This window comes from Mycetomoellerius zeteki, unplaced genomic scaffold (genome assembly GCF_001594055.1).
Source record: "Mycetomoellerius zeteki isolate Tzet28-1 unplaced genomic scaffold, Tzet1.0 scaffold227, whole genome shotgun sequence".
In the NCBI taxonomy this organism is placed as follows: domain Eukaryota; kingdom Metazoa; phylum Arthropoda; class Insecta; order Hymenoptera; family Formicidae; genus Mycetomoellerius; species Mycetomoellerius zeteki.
In genome coordinates, this window is record NW_017257202.1 from 48,048 (window position 1) to 69,707 (window position 21,660).

Consider the following 21,660-nt stretch of genomic DNA (forward strand, 5'->3'; position numbering starts at 1 on the left):
ACGCTTAAACTCTGTGGGAGTTAATAAATAATGTTTAAACGTAGCGGCATAATTCTCGTCGATAAATTATTAATAATATTATCGAAATAATAGGGAAGTCAATTAAATATTAACATTCTGGGTTGTGATAATAAAGTCGTCATTATTGATTATTATTACTTTTATAATAATAAATAATTGATGTATGATATTATACAATAAATTAATTATATATTAATTTTATACAGTTTGTGTAACAAATATATACATATCTTTACGTATAAAGTTATACACTGAGAAAAATTTCTTGTTGAAAATAAGTGAACCAAAAGATTCTGATCATATCAGTCAGACTTCTGGTTATCTTAATTAGAATCATAATAGATTCAACCAGAAAATTCTTGTCCATTTTTTACCAGAATTTCAATTTAATGCAACCAGACTCTTTTTTCCAGTGTATTACGTAAAATTATTTCATAATATTTCATAATATTTTTACACGAGAGCGATGAATCACTCCTTGAATCGATTCTATAAAATTCCGAACTGTATAACTGTAGCAACGGTCGGTGAAAGGAGGAATGGTGGATAATCGAGATAATAAAACCTCACATCTCACAGTAGAAAAAGCATAATGGTTGGGTATGAGAGTAACTGTTCATGGACGATCGAGGAAGGTTAATCGAGTAAACCAAAGTGACTGGGAGTGAATCAGAGAGTGAATTTTAAATCATTCATCCCGCTCTCTCAGTCGTTTGATCTTAAAGTCATTGTATTTAATTTGACATGAATCTGTTTGAGACTCTAGCAAGCTGTACGTATCGGTGTTATAAACAGATAGGTACATTGCATATCTAACAAGGGAAGTTTCACAACTGTCCGGAACCGATTTGATTCTCCATGAAATATGTTGTTAAACACGAAAATTAATGTTAACAATTGTTAAACAAAAAAATTAAAAAAGTTTTTTCTTCACAACATTGAAGTACTCTTGAAACCGTACGACTTTTGTTTAAAAAATTTTTTTCTATCTTTTATACTTCCGACGATATTCGCCTCGAAAGAAAAATACCGTTTTTTTTTTCAAAGGAATGTTTCACCTCTTAAACATGAGTTAGGGCACATGTAAAAAAAATACGTGTCTTTTAAATTTTCGTGTTTAACAACATACTTCATGGAAAATCAAATCGGTTCCGGACAGTTGTGAAATTTCTCTTATAAGTGTGTACACGGAAAGGATGATTTTGCTGAAGTATTTAAAAATATAGATACAAATTTGAAAATAACTCTTGGAACATTTAAAAATATAATAATTTTGTTAAATCATTAAGATAGTTATATAAAAAATTCAAATATGATAAATAATGTCTCAAAAAATTTAGGTAATTTAATTTGCATTTTGAGCGTCTTTCATAATTATTTTTATTTATAAAATTATTTTCCGTATATAGTTAATTTCTAAAGATTTAGCAAAATAAGTTTTGTTGAAATTACACTTTTAAGATTTTCTTGCTTTAAAATTTAATTCTTTTAATATGCAATTGATGTAGGAATAGGAATTCATTGAGAAAGACTAAGTACAGTTAAAACTTATTAATTCAATTTGTATGATGGAACAATAAATTGAATTCATTAAGAATTAATTCCTTTAATTTCTCGTTGTAAGATGTTTTTTTTTGTTTCAGCAAATTTGTTCTTTCCGTACTAAGTGACTTTATATGTATGTGTGGTTTAGCTTTCCGCGTAAAGATAACATACTGCATATAAAAATGGATTTACATATTTAAACGTGTAATATAATGTGATTTTTACACGGAAAACTAAATCACACACATATATGAACATTATTACATACTTACTACTTGGACTTGTAGTGCAGTTAGAGAATAAGCGAGGTATTTTCTACAGGAATAGGACGCGTAATTATAACCGATTGGCTCGCATCTTGCAATCTGATGCTCACGTTTACGGCTTTTCCGTAATAATGACACATAGAAAGTTAATAATTAAAGACGTTCGCTGCTGCTTTCACATGACGGCAATACCTCCCCATCTCCCTCCGTGGCGCGGTCGAGGCCACGGTTTGTAATCGCGCATAAAGCTGTAACGAGATCGTTCACCCCGCAACAAATCGGACGTAACCGACTTCGCTCGCGATGGCTAGCACCAGTTTCCAATCCGGCGATATTGCTCCTCGGCTGATCGTGTTTCTCTCGTTCCAGTGCGCTGACCAGACATTCCGATTGATTTCCCAAGTTCTAAAACATTTCGAATGGTCTTAAAAGCAGCGCTTACATGCCTGAATTCTCGCATTCATAGATTCTCGGATCTATGGAATTTGGAGTCTCACAGTTTATCGGAAATTCCAATATTTATTGTGAATTTTTAGAGCCCAGACTGGAGATTATCAACGTTCTTCAATGACTTTGAAATTTTTCAAGTATTTCTAAAATGACATGGATTCCCAAGTTCTACACAGAATTTTCTGAAAATTTAATTTCAATATAAGTGTTTATTTATTGCAAAAGAAAGATGTCTTTACAAGTTTTAAGATATTTCGAGCAGTTGTGAAATAATAATCTTTGTTTGCCTCAACTTTTAAATCATTATATCTCTTAGATATAACTTCTAAATAAAAGTTCAAAATTTTCATAATACAGCCTTGATTACAAGTATAAAATACCCCTACAAACTGAGGAAAATTGTCCAGTATCTAACGAGGAGTAAATTAAAAAAACAATGTTATTAAAAAATAATATTTATTTTCATAATGATTTTAATATTTTGTTAATTCTTCTTTGATTTTTACTTCCGCCTTTTTCGAGAAATTAAGATCTTAATTAATTAATAGTGCATTATACTTATAGCCAAGGATGTATTAAAACTGCGTTAAAACTGTTTTAAGGTTTTTTTTATTAAAATTTTTTACTTTAAACATTCTGAAGTTTTATAAAATTAAGAAATAAATCTCAGTGAAATTAGATTGATTATCTGAAAGTTGCATATTTAAAATTACTGTGCTATTTCATACCAGATGGTGTTGGAAATGATAGGATCCTGTTACACTGTAGAAAGTACGGCCCTGGATCGAGCTCCGTTTAATCGCAGCTCACCACGAGAAGTGGCCGATCTCCTCTGGAGTGGCCAAGCGAAAGCGACTTTCTCGTCGTTCAGCGCGATCTTTCGCATTCCGTTCTTTACAATTCCGTATCGTTTCTTGCCAAGTCAATAGTTTCCTTCGTGTATTTTCAACGTTGTATCGTGAAAAATGCGATCATTCAAAATTTGATATTTGCATTTACATGAACCAATTAAAGGCGCGTGATGCTCGACTTATTATACTGATAATTAATTTAGTTCAATTTTGAGGGACGATAAACAATTATTATAATTGTATGACGTTCTCTCTCGGAAGATAAAATTATCAAAATTACCGAAATTACCTTTTTTTTGCTTACAAACTTGGTTCCAACAGCTATATCTCGAAATACAGTAGTACCTACTCGTCAGAAAACGAATGAGTTGATTAAGAATTTGGTAAATAAGATTGGAACTCGTGATGAGAATCGGGCTTGCGAGACTCGAATATCTCGTTTCGCCGTAATGGCCTTATTCCGCGATAAGGAGGAAAACTCGATTGCACTTATTTTGTTGGGAAAGCACGTGATCTTCCAGGTAGTTTCCGCGAAGCCGCTGGAAACCAGTTGGTCGACTGACCCACCTGGGACCACCTACGACCTTCTGCAACGCAATGGCGTATACCGCGGTTGTGCCTTCGTGCTGCAGTTGCACAACCGGTCCCGGTGCAACACGTACGAGCACCGCGATCGAGAGACTGTGCTCCTTTCTATTTGCTCTTGAAACACTAGCGAGCCACGGGATCTCGGAACCCTCGGGTATCCCCAGATCCTCAGGCTTTTTAGATCCCTTTCCGAACGTGCAATTTCGAAGATCTATTTTTATGATCGCGTTACTCTCAAATCCGAATAAGTGAACTTTCTAGAGTTTCATTGTCGGTCGAATTTGTTCAGTCCTTCAATTTTACTTGAACATCCCCCGTTCAATATTAAGAATCTTATCCCAGATCCCCGATACAGCACACTTTATTCGTGGGATATCCCAAGGATATCCTAGAACGTCTTCAGAACATTTTTAGGATATTCTTTGAACGTCCCTTGAAGATTTGTTCTGTATATGACGTCTCTCTTCGTATCATTCTCGAAATTTGAATTTTTTCAATGATTCCTGGAGCTGCAAATAGGTTTCGCAAATCTCTATTCTTGCTGCGAGCAACTTAGAATTTCGGATTTTGAATTTGTGTAGCCACGGACACACGAACTTGAACGCTCGAAACTTGGGCGAATGCGTAAACTTTTTGATACTTGTAAAGTTCGTACGTCCGCGGTAGATTCGTTCCCAGGTCGTTAAATTCGTAGGTACTGTAATCTCGACTCGTTGGGGATGCTCCGGGCGGTTGGATGATGCAATTTTCAGGTTATCTCATTGGAAAACCGGGCACGTCGCTGCCGATGCATGCATTTATCTCCGTGAATTTCTGGGTTGCGCGCTATTTATTTATTAAAAATTTCATTTCGATCGCGTACGTGCTTGCGCATCCTTTACAGGAGATAAATAAATGAACGGCTACAATTTCGTCGAGAGGGGTTAGGAGGGGCAAGAGGTGGGAGTGATGGGAAGTAAGATCTCCCCGGGAAACTCAATTTTCCCCGATCTTCGAGCGAGGCTTTCCTTCGGAGCTCTCCTGCTGTTCGCGTAAATCTCCGCGGACTTTTTTTTGAGAAGGACTTCCTGTTTCTTTTCTCTGTTTCTTCCGTCCATTGTCGGAAACGAAGAGGGTAACTTCGCCGGGGGAACTTTCCGCTCGATTCGCTCCAAGTGGCCCGTTCGGAGTTTTCCGCTTTCCCCGAATGAATTTTCGCCGCATCGACCTCTGCTCGCGTAAACGCGCGTGAAAATTCAAAGTTTTGAAATCAAAGTTCCCGAGACTACGATGTATTCTTGAGAGACTCTTAAGGAGCTTCTATTCTTAAAAAGCTAATAATGAAGGAATTTCTTTTCGCGTTCGTTCGCCACGGGAATGCGGCTTACGCCGGATTCGCCGGAATCTTACCCCGAGACAGCTTCTTTTTCTTCTACAAATACATAATCCGAAGATCCGTTCTTCGAAGAGTCTCGTCGCGTCGGCGAAAAATTCGTCGTTTCGTTAGTTACAGCAGCTAACATGATTTTACTCACGGAAGAGCCAATTAATGATAATTACGCGTTATCGCTCTCGCCCGGATTATTCATGCACGCCCTTCAGTTAACTTTACGTATTGACGCTCGCCCGGAATCCCCGGGCTTAATTAGGACCAAAACTCATTAAAGCCGCGAGTGTCTCTAATTTGTCAGGACCCCGTCGGGGAGATGGAGATGCAGGGAGTGCCGAGGAGAGCTTTCGTTTCGTCCCGCAACGAAACGATTAAATGGCGTAGTCTGTCGGTAACGTATGTGCAATTATAAAGGCGCTGCTTGCGGATGACGTTCTTAATGAGTAATTAAGGACTCGTGGCGGACGTGAATGCGTAAGGATTACATCTGTTTTAGGGTAGGGTTCCAATTCCATTCTAGGGAAAGTTTCATTTTCGGTTTGATTGATGGTCTCGCAATTAAAGGATTTTAGCGGAATTCAACTTTGCGGGAAATATCAACGGTATTTGTAAGAAAATTTTTCAGGAAAAGAAAGCAGAAATATGCAAGTTCTGTTAAACATTAAAACTTTGACTTTATGAAATTTAATATTCAGCAAAATACAATCTGGATAAATTCTTAATGGCTAAAGAAAAATAACATATATAAAGAAAAGTTTTCTTTAGCCACATAGGGTAGAAATGGGGTAAGGTAAGGTTGCCGAAATCGTACCACTTTTTACTTAAAGGCTCATAACTCAGAAATTATGAAGAATGTTCTTAAGTTTTTTACAGCGTAATAAACTGTACTCTTTTCCCTTTCTTACGTAATTTTTTCATAATTTTTTTGCGCTATTATAACGTTTAAAATCAGGATTTTTTCAGTGGCGCGATTTAGGCAACGAGGAAATTCGTTGTCTAAATCGCACCACACACCAATATTCCTTATTTAAAACATTATGATAATGTAAAAAATTTAAAAATTACATAAGAAAAGGAAAAAATTGTATCTTATTATGCTGTTAAAAATTTAAGAATATATTTTTCGTAATTTCTGAAACACATGATAATTTCAAGAAGTAATTTAAGGAGTTTCTACGTGAAACAAAATAAACACTTCGTAGATTTACAATATATATTTTTACATAATAATGAATGGAATAAAAATGTAAGAAATGGAAAAATATTAGGTAACGTGCGATTTAAGAAGTTAGATTATGGTGCGATTTAGGAAACTAGAGCATTTTTTGAACTTTTATTTATTTTATCTATAAAAAAATGTAAAGCAAACTTTAATCCTATTAATTTAATTTTAATAATATTCTAATCACGACGAATGGTCAAGACTTAGGCTATTTAACTTATATTTTCTGTAATTCTGCTATGAAATACGTTGGAAAGCAATGCTATCACGATTTTTTTATTTATGTAAATAACGCTCTTGTTGCACTTCATGTTACGAGTATAATAGAATAGCATTACAGTATCATGTAGATCTTAAATAACCCGTAAGAAAGTATATAAATACAATAATTGAATTTTAAGCAAGGTAGTGCGATTTAAGAGCCGGTGCGATTTCGACAACTTTACCCCTATAATGATGAGCATCCTTAAGGAAATATTTTGATATATCTAGCATATTGAAGAATAATAAAATCTTAAGCATACTATTTGATAGATTTGTTGTTTTATGTATTTTAGTATTGAAATTGATTATTTTAATGCAAATGTTGAAATACAGATGCTCTTATTACCCTTTGAGTATGCTAATATAAGCATCCTTAGGGATGATATAAGCACAGGAAATTTTTTGAAATTATACAAAAATGAAAGATTGAAATATTTATATACCTATATATATGAAACATTTTATTAGAACAAATGCCAATCAAATGTTTGATTGATGTAACCAAAAATAATACGTAAGAAATAAAACATAAGAAATAAAAAAATAACGTATCTGCTTATTTAATATAATAAATATCCGAAGTACATAAATTTAGATCAAACTTCGCAGCATATTGGAATGTCGCGAAGACAGATGCATCTTTTTACAATAGTTGACTAGTACCAATCGTTACAGAAATATAAAGGGTGCTCATATTACCTGCAATGCTCATAATACCCGATCCTACCCTATATAAGGGATAGCCAAAATAATGTGAGTACTTGAGAAATATATTATTTACTTGTTTTATTAATAAGAAGTTAGTCTACTGCCATAAGATGCCATTAATAAGATTCTTATTGCCCTACTATTTGTCTCTACAGATTCTATCCTTGTTGAAATCATACATGCTCGAATAATGTACCATACAATATTATACCATTCTTTTAGCAGAATGTCTTCTAATTAATGACATAAAAAATATTGGAGAGAGAGGAGGAAATTTGTTTCTTATTCTACTCTTCAAAAATATTTAAATTAGGCTAATTTCATTGGCCAGGATAGTGTAGTTTTGGAGATTAGAGGGCAATTTTGAAAAATAGAGTGAAAAGAATTTTCTCTTCCAATATCATTTATATAAGCAATTGACAGATTTACTAAAAAAGTAATATGACATTCCATTGATACTACTCAAGTGTTGCAAAGTAACTTTTATTAATAGAACAGGTAATAAGATAGTGTATTTCTCAGGTATTCATAATATTTTGTCTATCCTCTGTATATATAGCGATATAATAAAAACAGAATATTATACATATCCCTTATTTCAAAAGTGATACAATTAACTAACAAATTAACTTATTCATAATAACTAAAAAAATTACGCATTACAGTTGTGTAACTTTGGAAGCGACGTATAAACTATTCATTCTCGATAGAGGCGATATATATTCTTAAATAAATTAGCTTCAAATGAGATAAAGAGACGTGTACCAGATATTTTGCACGTTGTTTTTGCATCGAGAAAAGAAAAATAATTCACGACGACGTTGATTCGAAACGAGCACATTGACCTTCGTTGCACCTCGATCGTACTTACGCACACACGGAATTGTGTTTGCATAAGATTGCGAAACGGCGCAGGCCGCGCTTACGTGCAATCGCGTGCGCCAAAAATTCGACCGGTTTGACATGTCGGTTTTCCTTGGTACTAACGGTATATTGGCTGCTATCGCTTCCACCTCCTATAGGTCGTTCCAGGTGACTACACGCGACTTCCATCTTTTTCTGTTTCGGTATCTTTCCTTCATTTGTTTTCTGGTTTTCTTTTATTAGAAACTGCTCGACATACAATTTTTCTTCCTACGTAAACTATTTAATCAACTGATTATATTGATCTAGGCCTCGTAACCCGATTTTCTCCCCCCCCCCAACTTCCTTCTTTTTCTACGCAATTATACAAATGATACTTGCCTACATGCGGGGTGCGGCACGAATTCTGGAATTTATAATTATCACGCGTGCGAGAACTGTAAAAAAAAAAGGACATTTTATATCGAAATGCAGAACATGCTTCCGTTCTATTTAACGAACTGCCAGTAAAAGCATGTAATATACGGAATAATTTTATTGAAGTATTTAAAAATTTAACTACACTGAAAAAAGTGTTCTTAATAAAACTAACAAAAAAGCTTAAAAAGAATGGCATTTTGGTGAGAAACAGAATTTAAAATTATGATACTTACAATTAGCAATTCTGTTCGGTTTCATTAAAATGTCATTCTTGTTGAGTCTTTTTGTTGGTTTAATTAGAACATTTTTCTTAGTGTAGATACGATCTGAAAATAATTTTGTTATGCATATGAAAATAATTATATAGGAATCTCAGGTATGCTGAACAAGGCTGCAATGTTTCGACATTTTAGCAACCAGTTTGCGCTAGAGACCTTCTAATCAGAATCGCAAAATAACGTCATTAACGGTGCCACGGAAAAAAAAATTAATTGAGTGGTACAGTAAATCTATAATTTACTGCGTGAATTCAATATCTGTAACTAAGAAGATTCGATGGTTTAACAAATCGCTAATGTTATTCAGCTGTTCAACTTTGCTACTTTAACATAGAAAATTGACTGTCTGTATACTACGACTGTAGATTTACTGAATCAGTGAAGTTTTCAGCTGTGTTTTTTTTCCGTATGCCATTTTTCAGCAAATAGATATAATACGATTGTGTATCATTACCACAGTCACATATTTTTACTGAAATTACAAATTTAGCTAGATACACATCTGAAAGTAATTTTGTTGAACCATCTAAATAATTACGTAGTAATCTCAAGCATGATGAGAAATGCTGCAAAGTTTTGATATTTCAGCAAACCAGTTTGAGCATCCTTCATAATTATTTTGATAGTGCAACAAAATTATTTTCAGATCTGTATCTAACTAAATTTTTAGATACTTCAGGAAACCGTTCTTTCTATGTAGACTAACCACAAACACCAGGCTGAGCTTGTCTCGGGGCTCACACATAATTATTTTTAAAAAATTGACTAGAAAGTCGAAGATCTATCCAGGTAATTTCCCAGATCTCTCATACAAAACGCGAGGTATCCATTATCGTTAAGTTTAACGAAACGTGTGTCGGATGCATCGTCACGAAAACCACAACGTCTTGGCTTACGGCTCTTGCAGCCGTTATGTGATAACAGGAGAGCTCGCTATTATGTCGCGAGCGAATCGCTGTGGTTGAAAAGCGCTTCGGCCATTTTCACTCTCCTGGCCAGAAGCTGGCTGCATTTTTGTACGTTCACTACGGCAACGTTATTCTCTCTCTTTCTCTCTTTCGCTGCAGCAGTTAGGCTCTTTCCTCGTTTAACGGTAACCGCGGTGAATTACGACCGCAGAATTCGCTCCTTCGAGAGGATCCACCGGTAAATCCACGCTCAGGAGGTCACCGGGTCGTCCAGCGAATCCACCTTGATCTCTGTCTCTCCTTCTCTCCATTTCTCTCTGCCCGTCCTCAGTCTCTCTATCGTTTCTCTCAATGGCGTGGTGGAAATAAATGGTTATTAAACTGCGGTAATTGATTATTCGAACATTGAAAAAGGGTCTGTACTACCGCATATATTTTATTTAGCGTATTGGTTTGCAATATTTTAGTAAATACCCTGTAAGCACAATAGGAATTTATATATAATAGTTCTAGAATATTATATGAATCTATTTACCCTTTTTAATATTCATATAATATATATTCTAAAAATATTGTGTTTTATAAAATATTAGATATATCAAATATTCGTCATGTCTTCAATCATATATAGCGAATGTGGGCCCTTTAAATAAGAAGTTGGTTCTCTTTAGGGTCATCATTAATTTTCTACAAAATGCTAATTGTAAAAAATGACTTGAATGAACTGTTAGTTAAATCGAAGTTTATTAATTTCAACGATTTAGATCACGTTTCAGAAGTAACAACAATTAATACGCTTCACCAAATATAGTAATAACTAATCGCTTGCTGATAACGCTAGTTTACAAATTTTAAATAATTTTTAGTGTGCAAGAAATAACTTTTATTCTAATCAAATTTTTATTAGAACGACAAGATTTTTAATTTACTTAACTTATGAAAACTTTCTTTTTAATTAAATTTTATTGTTCTAATCAAAATTTTGTTGGAATAATCAAATTTTAAATAGAAAAACAAATTTGATTTTTTCGTAAGTCACACATATCATAGAGAACATTTTTCTCCAGTGTAGGTATGTCTTGTGAACCCGGAAAATAGGTTTTTGTTGAATAAATAGGAGTGGCCATCGAGCAAGACGGAGAATCCGCACCGCACGCGGATGTTCGAGCGCGGCCACACACACGCGAAATTCATGCAACGCTATCCCGTTAGTCGACATTCATCGGCTTGGACTTCATCTCCGGCTTCCCTGCGTCCTCTCTTTCTCTCTTTCTCTCTTTTCTCTTTCCTGTTCTCTTCGGAGTGGCTGTCTGCCAATAAAAGATGTTAGAGGGGGGCCGCGTCCATTTCGTTCGCAGTGCCCAGTTATGCGGACTGTAACGGAATCGGCCGACTAAATTTACCGCGGCCTTATCGATCACGGGGCTCGGACTTTCGGTCCCCGTCGGCCGGCGACGACACTTTTTACTTTGCCGTAAATTCCGAAAAAGCAGATCGAGCCGTCGCGATTTATGGCGGCACCCTTGGAGTCATAAGCCGCGTTAGACCGGGAATTTTCGCGCTAAAATAATGAATAGCGATTGCCATAAATATCGGAAACGAAATAAATGACGTAAAAGCGCGGCCGACGTGAACGGCGAATGAACGGTGAAAAATAAAGTAAATAGCGTGAACGATATTCGCAAATAACGAGTAAAACGGTAATAATAATAAAGCAAACAATTTAATGAAGTGTCAGAAATAAAGGTGAAAGGTCTTTTACGAGAAAAGAAAAGTCAACATGGTTGACAATATGGTCCGTGAAGTTGGCACCCTAAATGCAGATTTTAACAAAATCTATATCGCATTTAATTGCACACAATTTTTATCCACATTTTTTTATAAATAATAATTTTTTGCCCCCTGCAAGAAAATTTATAAATAAATTAATAATTTTAATGTAAGCATTCCTATGTATATATTTGAAAATTATATATACGGGATTCGATTGTTCACAATTTTTGTTCGCATTCGTGCATAAATAATTATTTTCACCTTTGACAATGTAAGAATTCCTGTGTGCCTTCACAACGTGTGGGAATTTGGAAAAGAGTACCGAGGAAAATTACGGCGGATTCCAGCGTTTATCCGCATTACGTAACACATCGTCGAGTCGCGGCACGCGTCTTAATGGGCCTTACCAATCTCCATAAGTACGTGCCTACGTGTTCCACGCGCACACACAGCTCTGATATTCATCTTACGACACGCGGGGAGGAGCGGTCGATTTCCTATCGTTCGTTCACCCCATGTAAACATTCTTTCACGGCGATTTTGCCCCGCGGCTTTCCGACGTTGATCCGTTGAAGTTACATAAGAAAGTGGCCGGCCATTGTCCAGCTGCGGAAATGTCAAAAGTCTTTTCACAGCTATGACGCTCAGCCCGTATTAAATATAATTCCATCATCGTTAAACCTTTAAGTAACGTTATCATTATTTGTGCATTATTACACAGAAAAAAAGGTTTTACGCTGAAGTATCTAAAAATTTAGCTAAATATAGATTTGAGCATAATTTTACTGGACTACTAAAATAATTATACGTTACTGAAAGAAAGACTGATAATGCATTGAAAAAAATGTTTGATATATATAACCATAACTAGTTTATAATCTCTTATGGTTGTTTTAATAACTAGTTTCGATGTAGATCAATTAAGCTCGTTTATTTGACTTTTCTACTTCATGCTGATTTGCATTGCAGTTTCGAGCTAGAAAGTTATAATACTATAAATAACTATTATTTTGTTGCATGTAAATTATAAAAACTTTCATATTTTTTAATTAAAAAATTATGTTGCAATCAAAATTTAATTGTCCTAATCAAAAATTTTGGTATACGATTTTTTAAATGTTTAATTAATATAAAAATAGTGTTGTTTTAATCAAAATTTGATTATTCTAATTTAATTAAAAAATAGGAAAGTTTTTGTAATTTACATAACATAATAATTATTCATACCAAACATTTCTCTCAGTGTTACTAAATATTGAATGAAATAATTTTAATCAAATGTTCGGTTAATATAATCTTTGTAAAAATAATTTTAGCTTTTTAATTATTAATTAATTATTTCCGAACAATATTGGTATAATTACATTATTATATATTCGGTATACTTACACTAAATATTTAGAAAAGTTAAATTAATTTGGTTATATTAACTGAACATTTGATTATTTCACTCAACACTTGGTAGTTATTATACCAGATTCATTTTTCAGTATATTACTTAAGTATTTGAATAAAGTTCGGGGAGTATGTGTATTAAACTGGGCGCGGTTGGATATGAATTGAAGCATGTTGATCTCGCGTGATTCAGCAAATTGTTGTCGAGTTAATAAAGCCGCGCGCGGGCCGCAGTTCAAAGAATACCGTTGCTTTCGAGCAACAATTTGCGGATTTTCGAGCGGCAGGAAATGCAGGAGATAATTGGCGCGCTATTGAATCGACGACGAGCGTTGTTACCTTCCGACGCACCTGACGCGACGGTTCTCCGCCCCTTACCCCGCGGTGCCCCGCCGCCGAGAGCCGGGGGCAACGTGAAGGTCGGGGGTGAGCCGAGTTTAATTTAGCCGTCACGCTCTTACTTGGGATCGATACATCGTAACCGCATCAGCGGAGTTACGCCTCGTGAGTGCCACCTTAACTTCGACGGCAACGCGGCTGCCGAAAGGAAAGGAAACCTCAAAACAGTTCCCGCTTCCGGAACGACGCCGCGCCACACCGACACGGAAATCGCCCCCGGGGATCGACGGACCGGTCCCTCGGGCATTCTTGCGCGTTTTGGGAAAACATTGATCTTAACTCCGAGTTGACTTAACCGAGATTTTGGGATTTATGTTCTTGGGACGTTGCGTGCGGAACTGGAGATTAGAACATGTGAGAAATCGAAGATTTGTGGACATTTAATATCTCTAATTAATATTTACATTTTATATCTATTTTTCTTCTAACCCTCCAGAGCTGATGGTGGGTATATTGGATTCACTCAATTATAAATCTCTTTGTCATAAATGTCAAATTCAATTTTCTTTGTTACAAAAATTTGAATTGTTCTTATTGAAATATATTTAGTATTCATTTTTTCTTATACGAGTTGTGTCAAATTAATTCTTTAAAATTAATTAGTGTCTTTTAATTAACATAAATGGGAGTCTTACAGTTAATAATTGTGTTACAAATTTTGGGATCAGTTCCGAAGAGCTAATTTAAAATCTTTAGTAATTAAACTTTGTAGATATTTTTGCAAAACAGCATTGATTATAATTCAACATATATTTAATTATTATATTAATTACGATTTAATTAATCTTCCATTCTGAAACCATATGTACTTCAATCCTCGATTCTCCGAATCATTAGATTCTGCATCCCAACAGCAAAGTTTCACGAACCTATAATGGCTCAAGTTTGATAGCCAATTTATACTATCGATCGTCTATTAAACAATTTCTGCATTTACTATCGCAACAAAATGTATTATATAACTCTTCATTTGATAAAGTCAAACATATCAATTCTAACTGCATTTCTCGCTATTAATTTACGTTATTGCCTTCAATTACCTATCAACCAATAATTCATGCATTGCTTAACACAACACAATGTTCTTATCGTTAAAAGCGTTTGTCGGAGAATTTCTATCGCAGAGCATTGACTGCGTTCAGCAGACAAAGCAGCTCAGTGAGCACTTAGTGATTTTTTTATATATTGATTTTATATATTGATTTTTTGCTTTTAATTCTTCGTTGAATTTAACAAGTGTAGAAACCATTAATAAAAAAAATTACTGAATGCTCACTGAGCTGCTTTTTCTGCTGAACGCAATGGCGAAAACATCAAGGTAGAAGATAACAGCTTGTTGAATTGTTTTAAAATATAAGAGATAGTCGATTTAATAATTCATTTATCTTATAATATTTTAAGCATTTCGTGAAGGAAAAATAAACGCACCACACACTCAGAAAAATGTTTTGTTCTATGAATCAAAATTTTACTGAAACAACAAAAAATTGATTGAAATGTACCGAAAAAAACTGTAATTTTATGTTAACTGAATTGTTTAATTTGGGGAGGGGGGAGATTTAATAAGATTATAATCTTCCGAAACGCGATTGTTTTCTATTGGCGATTATAGGCTTGCGCAATCCATTAACTCCCGATTAACATCTCGAAAACCTATCGAGGCAGCCGTTTACCGAAACAAGTATCTCGCAAGCGATTCATTTACATGAAATGGAAGTTAAAGCGATAGTGGATGAGAGTTATAAAGTTGAAATGCTTTGTGTTTATATGATGTTAAATAAAAGTCTAGAGAATCTAGAGACATAGAAACTGAAGGATCTTAGAATCGGAGTTCTCTCTTTTATAATTAATTATTTATGAGGAAATAATTTAAATAAAAGATCAATAAGATAAGATTTTTATTGTTTGTAAAAAATCAAATTTTTACTTTCGAGTTTCGACTGTTTCAACTCAGTTGTGTGCAGTTTACGAAAGATGCTTTTTTTTGTTTTTCTAGAATATCTTGGATAAGTTCAATCCTGGCGCGAGGCAGCTGATCAACGCAGGCAAGGCGTACCTGAAGGCTCTTCACGGTGAGTGAATTAAATGGAGTATGCCGGAGCACTTCGAAAGGAGAGACAGAAACAGACGGGTTTAGCTCACGGGTGGAAAGAAGACCAGTGCACAAAGAACAGGGTGGGAGGGGAAGGAGGAGAACTTCGTGTTAGCCCCTTGGGTCCTGTTGCAGGATCGAATTGCCAGCTCGTTAGCATTGTGAGCTTTTGCTCCACCTTTCCCGTCTTCTTTTTTTCCATTCCGTGTTCTGATTAATTTATTTTATACAGGAATGTAGATGGGTTAATGTTTAGGGTTTCATACGCTGTTACTTAATCGGGGCGCAATTAATAATATCAAACATTTTTCGAATCGACGATTTTTCTAGATATTAAATATCTGGAATGTTGCAATTAATATCAAATTTTAACATGTCGTATATGTGTATGATAACGAGATACACATATCCAGCTCTTTAATTTTTTAATCTAGATTATACACATAATTGAATGCAGGCACTGAAAAAATGTACTAAAGTTTAATAAATATTTGATTGTTGAAAAATACTAACTAAATATTTTTTTAATGTAAACATATATCTATACATTTGTGATACAATAACCATATTAATTGTATTTAATTATATATTTAAAAAAATATTATTGAATCTTATTTTTTTTATTGAATAAACATTTACTTATTGAAAGTAAATGTTTAGTTAGTATTATTGAAAAACATGTATTAAGGTTTAGTAAATTGTTTCTCTTGTCAGTGTAGAATCTCCGTTAAAATAAAAAATCTTAAACTTTGTACGTTACTTCCTGTGTGTAGAGAAATTTAATACTATGAGTATTAAATTGGTTAATGATGAATTACTTATTTTTAGTATTAAAACCGGTATTGTTAGTATTTTTAACTCGAAATAAATCATTATAACTTGTAAAAATATAGCGCGGAATTTAAAGAAATTTAATACAGTGAGTATTAAATTGTGAATATTAGTATTAATAACTTTCAATACTCAAAGTAAGTAATTAATCACTAATTCATTTAATAATTAATTCTCTATAGGTTGTATATATTTTAACATCAATTTCAAGGTATTCCGCACTATATCTCTAACCGCGTTTCGCACTGATCCTATACACGTGTTTATTCCTCTTTCTACCTTTCACACCTTCGCGGCCTTTCGTGGCCGGGTCAGATCAATCACCTTTGGGGATTAACCCGTTGACCCTGAAACAGACGACTCGCGTGCCGCCGTCATGTAGGTTGCCTGTGAGATATCGCCCTCGATGCTCCTGGGGATAGAAAGGGAATAATTTGATGATGGAGATATCTTCACGCATCTTCGCGTTTTTTACGTCTGTGGACACGAGCTTACATCTCTTGCGCGGGAAAATGATTTTATCAGCAATTCAATTAACTCTAATGACAGTAAGAACGTATTTCATAGTAATTAATAGCTTCTTTCATTATCCTTTATATAGTTTAATTGGAAAATGAAAATTGTGGTTTTAATTGAAAATTTTATCAAATTCATATTATTCTTTATAAGAAATTTAATTTAAAGTTGAATAAAAGGGAATTTTAAGAAAAGATATTTAATTACCCTTTTAAAATTATTTAAGAAATTAATTATTATTAAGATTAATACACAAAGAAAAAGGTTTCTTTGGATTTAGTATTCCTATTTATTTGCCTAAAATTTGTTTTATTGAAACAACATATGCTTGTACGAAATATTATTTGTTTGAATAAAAATTTTGTTGCTTCATTCGAGAAACTTCTATTTGTTTGACAGAAATAACATTATTATTTGAAGTAATATCTTTCAATCAAATATAATAATATATTATTTGGTTACAATTAATACAAACAATGAAACAAATTATTTGTTTGAAAATGGCAAAATATAATATATTGATAGAGATTATGATAGAAGTCCATGCAAATAATTGCCTTCTTAGAACAACCTATATTTTTTGGCCGAAATTACGAAAATAATGGCTTATACGTCTAACATCGCACTTATTGATTCAAACATTGTTTGGACTATTCCAAATAACAAATTTATTTGGATATAATAAAATTTATTAAATCCAAAGAAATCTTTTTCTCTGTGTAGGAATTTCGAGAATTGTTAAATATTGAAGAATATCATAGATAATTTCTTCAGGAGCTATTAATATTCTCATTGTTTAACGATTGCTGAATAATAATGACTACTTTTTAACCGTAAAAGTCGTAACTGACCGTAAATCGTGAAGTAATAATATATTGCACGTGGAGTCGGCGATTCTCGTTGATGGGTGGGAATTTGTTTAAGGTGTGCCAGAGAAAATAGTACTTGGCGGCGGAAAGTAGTTTGCGCACCAGCACAGTTGGCTTTACATCAAAAGTGACTTAAAAGTTTCGCCGGCCTTTGATGTAACGGGTATTACTCTGTCGGGAATGGAAGGGAGATGCACCCGCGAAAGGGGGAGACTTCGCCATTTCCGCCGGATGAAAATCGACTGGAATTCCTGCACCGTAAAACCTCGAGCATATAATTAATTTTTCTCTTCCTGCACTTACGTTTTACTTTTTTTCCTCTCAATCTTTCCTGCATGACTTCACAAACTCTAAGTTATAATTTATAATCATTTTACAAACATTCTATGAACACGCGCGATATAATATCACTTTTCCAAAGCATCCGGGAAGAGTTCGGCTCCACCACCGCACCGATAAGATCTCCAATATAAATTATGCTACTATCATAAACGACGCTTTCGAATCTCCGCAGATATCGAGACCGAATGCCGAAACTCTCTTCGCGAAAGGGGATAAAATCGCAACATCAATCTGGCGACTTTATAGAACGCTTTATGGAAAAGTTCAGGCAAACAGAACCGCGATAATTTCTTCTGTAGTGGTGGTTCGCGAACTTTTTATCTCGACGCGATTAGGGCTACAAGCTAGATGGATGCTGAGCGAGGGTACGGGAAGCAAGCAGAGGAACATACTCAATGGAGTTGGGCATTGTACAAAGGGGCAACTTCCTTTAACGAGTTCCGTGCCGGGAAAGAGAGCTAACTCGATTAGGAATTAATTTTTGACGACTCGCGAAAGATGAGACAAAGGAGAGATTTCTCCGAATGGCGAAAGATGAGAGATGGGGACAAAGGATGAGGACAAGTAAAAGAAAAGCTAGGAATTAAGGTGAAACTGGAGCTTCTCGGCCCTTGTGGGGGTAAATTGCATCCGACTTTTCCTCGATATGCTGGCGGATTTTTAATTCCCTGCTGAAACTTCTTCATTTCTGTCTGAACGTAAAAATAATATTCGGAGTATATATACATTTGCTGTCTTTTAATAACTCTTTCGTTTCCAGGAAATATTAGTTTTTTTTTTAACCCGGGAAGTCACTTGAGGTGTTTTTATACCCCAACGACGAAAAAATATGAATGGTTGTAAAATACTGTTTAACATATTTTCTTTCTTTTTTAATAACTTACATATATGCTTTACGAACTTTACCTTTAAGGGGTTCTCTCAATTTGTCAACTTAAAAAAATCGGTTTTTTTATTGCATTTTTTGAAAGTAAATATATATTATTGAAAATATAATTTCAAAATTACATGAACAAACTCGAAATATTTTTGTACTTAGCACATTAAAGGTAAATAAAGTTTGTTCATAATTTGTACTTACTACAAACTTTAAACGCGTTTTTCTCAAAACGATTTTTTTCAATGTGGCGTAGGAGATTTCTCGAAAACTATTCATCCGATCGCTCTGAAATTTTAATAGCTTATTTTACATATCTGTAGTTGTGTTCTGAAGTAGAATTAAGTCAAAATATTAATTTGTTCGAATTTTATAAAACATAAACGACTGAAAAAAAATCCATTTTTTTCACTCTTTTTTTTAAATGGCTGCCATTCTGTTATTTTTTGATAAAATTAATTTTTTCTAGTTGCGGTTACAGCCATTGACTAACAATTTAAGAATCTTTTTGAATTTTTTCTTTCAAATGTTCCAAAGTGGAAATATTTACTACGCCAACGAGCCATCTACTTTTTGAGGCATCCACTTTGATTACAAACACGGCGGTTAAAAAATGTATTTTTTGTTATAAAAAAAAATTTTTTTTAAGTTTAAAGATTAAAAATAGCACCATAAAAAGTTTGTGTTAAAAGCTTTTGTAGTTTTTGAGAAAAAAATTCCCAAAAATCACACACACCTTTTTTTTAAGCTGCAAACTGAGATGACCCCTTAAATATGCAATTCCATCGAAAATTCACAATAAGAAAGCATTACATTAATTAAAACCTTTTATTTTTAGAAATACTTTCATAATAAATTTCATCATAAACATATTTCATAATAAACATTTTATAATAAATTTACAATAAACAAAAATGTCGATATATGTATAATTTTATTATTTAACAATTTTTCAATTATTTCATCTCTTCTATAATCTTAATTTTATTAATTTTTTTGAACAACTTTAACGACTATTACTATAATTAAACATTTTTTTTAAGACCTTTCATTATTTAACCTTAATTAAATCATATTTTTCAAATAATTCGAATCCGAAGAAAGCTGTGAAGTTTCGCGAGTGAAATTTCAGCCTTCTTAATTAACCAATCAAACTCTGGCAGCGTTATCAAAATGCCAGCTAAAAACGGTGAATTCATCCCGAGTCGTCTTTGTTCTTAGTAGAATTAATTTGTTCCACCGGAAGGAACTCGCCGATTGTCGAACTTATACCCAGACTCCGCAACTCATACCCCTGCCATATACACGGCACCCTATCAGGATCTGACTCTGCGACAATTTATAACGACTCGTCGAGCTACTTTGAGGGGCTCAATCCTGCAAGGAACTTCGTTCTTCCTTCCTCTTCCTACTCGTCTTCTTCGTCCTGCATCCTTTCTCCGATTTTCCGTCTGCTTCCTAAGGGCGCCACTTAAATATCATGAGTTCCGCGTTTTCATTCGATCGAAAGATCTACGAGACGTCTTTTCCAGTATCATTTCTTCTTGCATATGTCGGAAAGTGCTAAAAACGGATAGAATCTTAAAGTGATGAGTATTACATATTGCTTAGAAAATATTTCTTCGTATGCTTTATAATATATAAAATGTTTTGATTAGACCATGATGAGATATATCAGATGTTCATATGCAGAAGTCCGTGGAATTATCGCTAGGTTTATTAAAATTTATTTAAAAATTTTTTAATTATGTTTAATGTTGGATGTCCTGCATCGTTTAACATTATGCTTTTATACTCCTGATCTGTTCTTATAAATTTTTTGTATAATATCATCTAACGGTGACTCCACGAACTTTTGCAAACAATTACCAACCTAATATAACGTACAGTCAAAAGCTAATGATAAATACGACGTTATTCGTGATAATCGTCATTTATTCGCTCCAGGCGTTTTACAAACTGCGGATTTTTTCACGCAGAGTGCCGGACGAGCGGATGTTTCCCAGGGTTGGGAAACGCGACGGTGGTCGATGGTCACGGGGAGTCACAGCGAATGTGATTTGAAAAGTTTTCTCGTTAAATAGCGCAAAAATGTGCGGGAGACGTCGAATGTGGACAGGAGGGTGACAGTGATCCCGGGGTGGAGGAAGCTGCACGGGTAGGGGTGAATGTTCGGTATGGGGTAGACAATGACGAGCGAGGGTACTGACTGATTTTAATTATGGAATCTGTGCAGGTGAAACGCTCAATTTTCCCGCCGGCACATGTCCACCCGTTTTCCACCCCATCTCCCTTCCTCCCTTCCCCGTTACACTCCGGATCATCCCATCGCCTCTTTTTACCCCTTGTAGTTTGGACCTGGAAGGCTCCGCGATTTCAATTTCGCGCCATCTCTTTACCCCCGTTTACCTCCCCTGTCGATCATCATCCCCTTTCCGGCCGAGCTGGTCGCTCTTTAATATCGATTTCCTCTCGAAGGGTCGAAAATATCGCGAGAGTATCGAGTTACGCCGGCCGCACTCGCGACTGTCAAGCCCCGTCGTTTGTTCTACACTTTGCGAGGTTAGGGGTGCGGGGTAGAAAGGGGTGTGCAAATGTACATGAAATGTTCGCCATCGCTGTATTGTTCGTGTCAGAGCGATATTACGGAATACTTCGTGAAATATTATATGTTCCAGTATATTTTATTACAATATAAAATGTATAGCACATATTGTAATTATATACTTAATTATCAGTACTAGAAATATTAGCTAATTGCAAATTGAGAAGGTTTCAAATACAACTGCAATATTTAGTTCTATCATGCAAT

At 34.6% G+C, this 21,660-nt stretch overlaps 1 long non-coding RNA gene across 1 annotated transcript in view; it reads left to right on the forward strand.

Annotated features, from left to right (window-relative positions):
• Positions 1-15,388, forward strand: part of LOC108723199 (uncharacterized) — a 41,974-nt gene extending 26,586 nt beyond the window's left edge. The window contains exon 3 of the long non-coding RNA XR_001936638.1: positions 15,318-15,388. This is a non-coding gene — a long non-coding RNA (uncharacterized lncRNA). The remainder of the gene's footprint in view (positions 1-15,317) is intronic.
• The last annotated feature ends 6,272 nt before the right edge of the window (positions 15,389-21,660 follow it).